This window comes from Sinocyclocheilus grahami, unplaced genomic scaffold, assembly GCF_001515645.1.
Source record: "Sinocyclocheilus grahami isolate Dianchi unplaced genomic scaffold, SAMN03320097.WGS_v1.1 scaffold704.1, whole genome shotgun sequence".
Taxonomy (NCBI): Eukaryota; Metazoa; Chordata; class Actinopteri; order Cypriniformes; family Cyprinidae; genus Sinocyclocheilus; species Sinocyclocheilus grahami.
In genome coordinates, this window is record NW_015505883.1 from 320,274 (window position 1) to 326,956 (window position 6,683).

Consider the following 6,683-nt stretch of genomic DNA (forward strand, 5'->3'; position numbering starts at 1 on the left):
CAGATTTTTTAGGATTACTGATAAACTACTGTCATTTGATTTGTATTATTTGTATTTGCTATTTTAATTTTACTTACATTATGTCTGAATTTATTATGTCTGTATAGGTCTTTTATTAAGTTTTTAGTTTTATTTAATTTGAGTTATTGTAATACTTCAACAAACTAAATGGAAATGAAATAATATATATATTGAATTTACAAATGTGTATGTACATATATATATGTATGTGTGTGTGGTTGTACATACACATATGTAGTTGTTTTTTTGGTGTTTGGCTTAGTGTTATGTAATAATCATTATTATACTCTTATACCTTTTGTTCTTTAATATTTTGAATTGTTTTTAGCTTTAATTTTAGTTTTTCATTTAAATGTTAAGTTTTGAAATTGTGTTGTATGCATTTGTCATTTTTATTTAATCTCTTTATTTTTCAAATGTGTATAGGTAGTATTTATAAAGTTTTAGCTTTTAGTTTTGGATCTGTTTTTAGTTGTTTTAATACTACAATTGATTGCTTTTGTTGTCCTCATTTGTAAGTCGCTTTGGATAAAAGCGTCTGATAAATTACTAAATAATAAATAATAATAATAATAAAAGACGAGGCTTCCCCAGTTTGCTCCCTGAGGGAGCCCGACACCAGACCCAAGAGCTGTTTTTGTGGTTTACAAGATGTGCAGTAAGTACAACTTAAGCAAATATACTGCTTTTAATGTGCAGCTCCTCTGGTTGCCAAGTGTTTTTTTGGTTATTTCTTTCTTTGTTGAGTCGGTAGCCCCCATAACATACTTAGAATCATAAAATTAAACTTGCTTTTGATTTTCTGTTTTATTACACACCCATATGGAATTTCTTGAACATTCATAATCCCTTCTCTATTGTAAAACATTCATAAACAAGAGGGCTCAGCTGTATCAAGACCCACACTGATTCAATATACAGTAATACAAAATACAGTAAAATCTACAAAATAAGAATGAAAAGAAATATACAATCATGTTAATCATGCACAACACGATTTTTCAAAACTGAAATGATCTGCCAGGGATTTGTTGCCTGACCTTAGTCTCGCCTGCACATATGGAATATGGATGTGAAATACACTGGCCCACCAGCCACGTCTGTCAGCACTCTTCCTCTTTGGTTTCCACATTCCCTTCTTTTTCCCCCTCGTTTGGGACACTGTCTTCCCCACTTCCTGCACTGTAAATAAAACGATAGCAGAACAGTGTGTGTCCATATGACTGCTACATCATAATATTTGCGTGATTACTTTTTCGCTATGCCAATGACAATAAAGCTGACATCAAATCATAAAAAAAAAGATTTATAATAAATAGATCTTTTCATGTCAAAACTGCATCTACTGCATTTCCATTGAGTAAGATGATTTTATTTTGATGGGTATGGGTCACAAGAGAGGAAGCAATGTCAAACCTTTCATCAAAACTAGGATAAATACTTTCGCACACTGTTAAATCTTTGCATTGAACAGATTTTTTCCGCTCTGTGATAATCATAACACATATTCACTGCAAAAAAAAAAAATGTCCACACTCATTTTAAACCCCATCATTCATGTGTCTTCATACCTCTTCTGGGTTTCGCTTTCAGTGCTGTAATGATCCTCATCCGCACAGTCATTGTCCACATGGATGGCCATATTTGTTTCTCCCTTTGATCTCACAAGATGTTCATCCAGACCTGCTTGTTTCAAAGTATTCCTGTATCTTCGTTCAACATTATTCTTGGCATTGTTCTGAAAGCATTAGGCATATGGTGAAATAATTTGAAAATATGAAAGTTACATTATTTTGAAAAGGAATGGATTGTGAATGTTAAGTAGTGTACCTGCGACACCTTCTCAAACAGGTACGGTTTTGATTTCCTTCAGCTCTCTTTGCTAATCTTTCATCCTCTCCAGATCAGCTTGCCTACATTCACATCAACTCATAATCAAGTTATTACATTCCTGGCTTGTTTATACAATAAAGATATCTTTTGAAAGTGCTCACCGGTGCTTTTTGAGTTTCTCTTGGTAGACCTCTTTAAGACTTTTATGAGGGTCCATTGCCTGGGCTCTCATTGCTACTGCCCTGCTCATAGATTGAGAATTGATTCTGTGCTGCTTCATCCACTTTGCATTCTCCTGCTCCTTGAGGTCATTTAGCTCCAGAGATCTCCTGGATGACAGGTAGATTATTCATCACTTTTTTTTTTTAAATGTCATTATTTTTATTTGGATAATAGGAAAGCTAATTTTATATGGTAAATCAACACTTCATTTTATCGGAATAAATCCAATTAATTATATGTGCATACATAACATCTATTATACGTATACAGTTCATTATAAATAATATGGTTTATATACTGTATATGTTGCATACATGGTACAAAATAGATACGAGAAAATATAATAGATAAATACATAAGATAAAAAAGAAAATAACTAAAGTGAACGTATATTATTTCTGTAATATGACATATGTCTGAATATATTTCTAATATACAATTTTTTCTTTTTTATTGCTTTAAATAATGTATTTTATTATTATTTATTGCTTTATTAAAATAGCCATACAACTCTTAATACAGTACATTAACAGTTTTTATTTCATTTAATTTGTGTTTAAATATTGGAAAGATGCTTGAAAGTGCATTTTAGAAGTGTTGAACCAACAATACTAGCCCAAAACAATGCTTAAATAGCTATTTGCATTAATATTATTAACCAATAGTGCAGCCAATGAGATTAAATGAAAAATTACAAAAACATTTTGTTTCTTTGCAATACAGTGAAGTCAAGAATTGTGCAAAAAAGACCATGAATGTGTTATTATAAAAGAAAATATGATCCGTTTACTTGGTTTTATTGATTTTAGTCATTGAAAAGTTGTATACAATTATGAAAATTTACAAAGCGGCAGGCTCACCTTACAGCCATGGATCTTTTCCTGGCAGCATCTGTTATGTAAGTAGGAAGAGTATCCATAGACAGTGATGTTAGGCCACCAAATGAACTGCTTCTCTTTAGATTCATCTTGTCTGTAGATTTCTAGTCATGAGAAATTACATATTAAACTCAAAGGAATTACATTAAAGGAATCTAAACTCAATTCAAATCCCAACCTGTGGGTTTTCTGGACTCCTGTGGCGTGGATGTAGCGTGAATGTGAGCAGTTGGAAGGGTTTACAGTGAGTGACATCTCTCCTCTCTGCTGCCTCCATTGCCTTTCGTTGAAAGGCCTGGTAGAGCTTGTCAAAGTCAGGCATGGCAGCGTTAGTTTTAGGTCTGAAGGACAGCTTCTGGTCAAAGAAACCCAGCATCTTGCTTTTGTTCTTCTGAGCACTGCGGGTCTGCCTATCTGCTCTGGGTTCCTGCCTCTGAATGGGTGCTGAGGAGACTTTCAGAGTCTCCTGAGCTCTCGGATGAATGCAAATCTTCCTTTGCTGCTCCTGCTCTGAACCAGCATCACATAAAAACAGTTTTAGAAGATGAGTAAAAGATGATGTTCTAATGTTTAAAATAAATTAAGTTAAAATTTAATGTACATTTTCCAATTAAAATGTCAAATGAAAATTTAATTTTACTTTTTGTGTAATCTGTTCCGTTAAATATGTTAGATTTTCAATTAAATATGATACATATGTGACCCTGGAGCACAAAACCAGTCTTAAGTCGCTGGGGTATACAGTATTTGTAGCAATAGCCAAAAATACATTGTATGGGTCAAAATTATCGATTTTTCTTTTATGCCAAAAATCATTAGGATCTTAAGTAAAGATCATGTTTTATGAAAATATTTTGTAAATTTCTTACTGTAAATATATTAAAACCTAATTTTTGATTAGTAATATGCATTGCTAAGAACTTAATTTGTACAACTTTAAAGGCAATTTTCTAAGTATTTCGATTTTTTTGCACCCTCAGATTCCAGATTTTCAAATACTTGTATCTTGGCCAAATATTGTCCTATCATAACAGACCATACATCAATGGAAATCTTATTTATTCATTTATTTATGATGTATAAATCTCAATTTCGAAAAATGGACCCTTGTGACTGGTTTTGTGATCCAGGGTCACATATGGTGTTTAGTACATAAGCATGTAAAATAATATATTATACATTATTTCGATTAAATATTCAAATAAATGGCACCTTTCAGCTGTTCAGAGAACCTGGGCTCTGAGACCGCTTTCGGTATAGGTTTTCTCACACAAACTGGATCTGTTTTTTTCACTTTTATTAGCAGAGGCCATCTCCTCCTTCAGCCTCTCTCGCTTCTTCTCCTCCCTCTTGTGGAACCTGAAGGGCTTCTGCGTGGTGAAGAGGAAATCTCTCCTCTGCTCACGACCTTCCTTCCTCAAGCGCTCTTGTTCATGGATGAGGTCATCATAAAGAGGCTTTGAGACGTGCTCAGGGACGGGAGCGACACAAAACTGTTTCTGACACTCAGTCAGGCCTGCCTCCTCTTTGGCTTTCTGTGAATCCGGAGGGAGAGGCTTCCTCTGTCTCTCTGTCACTGTTCCCAGAGAATTAGATCCAGTAGTTCTTGGTGCCTCGACTCCATTTGAGGTAAAATTCCGCAGAATCACCTTTGAACTGAGGACAAGAGTGGAAGACATACTGTTTGTTTCAGATAATACCTTTGCAAACATCGTTATCATTTCGCACTGAAACACAGCGCCTCCCTGACATGGCTGCATCAACACGACTGCATTTGGGCGGCATTATGCTAATATTTCCACATAGTGACGTAGCCATGTGGGGGCGTGTTAGAACGAGCCGTTTTAGGGGGGCGTGGCAGAGTCTTAACTTTTATAAAGAATATCTCTTTGGTTTTGAGACTTTAGTCTTTGCAACTTCAGGGATCTTATCTATGCACAATCAGCTTGTAACACTCCAAAGAGAAAGAAAAACTTGAAATCGCATCATATGACGCCTTTAAGATTTGAATTACCTGTGGTGTTTGCGGTTCTCAGAGTTTCGCCCATCATGATCGCTGATGCTCTGCTGCAGTATTTCGGATTTAAGTATGGAGGTGAGCAAGGAGTTCTGCAGGACCCTCTTCTCCAGGCCATTCTGGTGCTGAAGCTCTATCTTCTCCAGCTGCAGCCTGCGTTTGGCCTTCAGAGCCTCCAAATGCAACTCAAGAGATAGTTCAGCCTTATTCTTTTCTTCATTACAGGACAGCAGGCTTTCCGTAACGTGTACATTGTCTCCCTCTTCAGATCTAGAGAAATCTAAAGTGGGAGAGATCTGGACAGAAAATCTGTATTTAGTTAGTTTGTTGGATTAATGAATTGTTTTACTTTTGAAATAAGAAAGGAGCTGAAAGAGACAGCCACCAAACTGTAATTTGGTCATTAAAAACACTATTTAAAATGTATTATGGCATGCTATATAAGCAAAACTATTATAAACAACATTTTGGGAGTCTACATGGAATATTTGTACTGTATTAAATAGATGAACAACGTGCCACAAACAGATGAATGCAATCCATGAATGCAAGCACTAGCGTAAAATAAAATTTTAACGATTATCAAAACGATTATTTATATATGAAAGAAATAGATATTGACTTTGTCTGTTATTGTTTTTTCTTAGCTAGAAGAGTCGCGTTTTAGATGTCAACAGCGTAAATGCCGTTACTATGGCAACCCCAAACACGCATAGTTACGCTCTGTTGTTGTTGTTCGCCTTCGCCAAAAGCGATTCAAAATTAAGTGTATAAACAATAACAAAAGCAGATTAATCAATGTTAAATCGACAACTACAGTGGAAAATATCAGACATGTGTTCGCGTTTTGAACTCAAACTCTGGTACTCCATTCCCTCTCCCGCCATTATTGATTTTTTTCCCCTCATCATTGTCATCTGATCCATGGTGTGATCAGGCCCGCTATGAGGACATCATTCAAACACTCATCCATTAACTGTCAAAGATCAAGACGCACTCCATTTCCTTGGAATCGACAAATATCGTGATCTCTGCTCCAGCGACAGTCTCTCCACCCACCGGCGCCTGAACACTGAATCCTGAGTTCACAATTACAGTAACTTTATGTCTTCCAGGAATACTAGATACAAAACAGCATCGGTTTCTCAGCAAATACTGTATGCAGCAGCAAAACACAGATACATGTCGCCTATGTTCACATTTAAAGGGGTCATATGATGCGATTTCAAGTTTTCCTTTCTCTTTGGAGTGTTACAAGCTGATTGTGCATAGATAAGATCCCTGAAGTTGCAAAGACTAAAGTCTCAAAACCAAAGAGATATTCTTTATCAAAGTTAAGACTCTGCCACGACCCCCTAAAACGGCTCGTTCTAACACGCCCCCACATATCTACCTCACTATGTGGAAATATTAGCATAATGCGGCCCAAATGTTCACGCAAAGAAAGAAGGCGTGGTTTCAGTAACCGCAGTTAGTGTTGAAGCAGCATGTCAGGGAGACGCTGTGTTTCTAGGAGAAAGCAAAAGCACTTTATTTGGCCTTCCAGAAGTAGATGCATTTAGGAATCTTTAAGATTACTTACAACAGAACAGTGATGCATTTTATGGACGACCGTTTCGTGAACCTAGAGGAGGTAATTCTGACTTTACTATGACAATCTGGCGCTTCTGAATCAGCTACACGGTGTGTGTGTGTGTGTGTGTGTGTGCGCG

The 6,683-nt window shown here is 36.0% G+C and overlaps 1 pseudogene; it reads right to left on the reverse strand.

The window, feature by feature from the left end:
- Nucleotides 1-928: 928 nt before the first annotated feature.
- LOC107559885 (protein FAM161B-like) lies at nucleotides 929-5,897 on the reverse strand (annotated as a pseudogene).
- Between the last annotated feature and the right edge of the window lie 786 nt (nucleotides 5,898-6,683).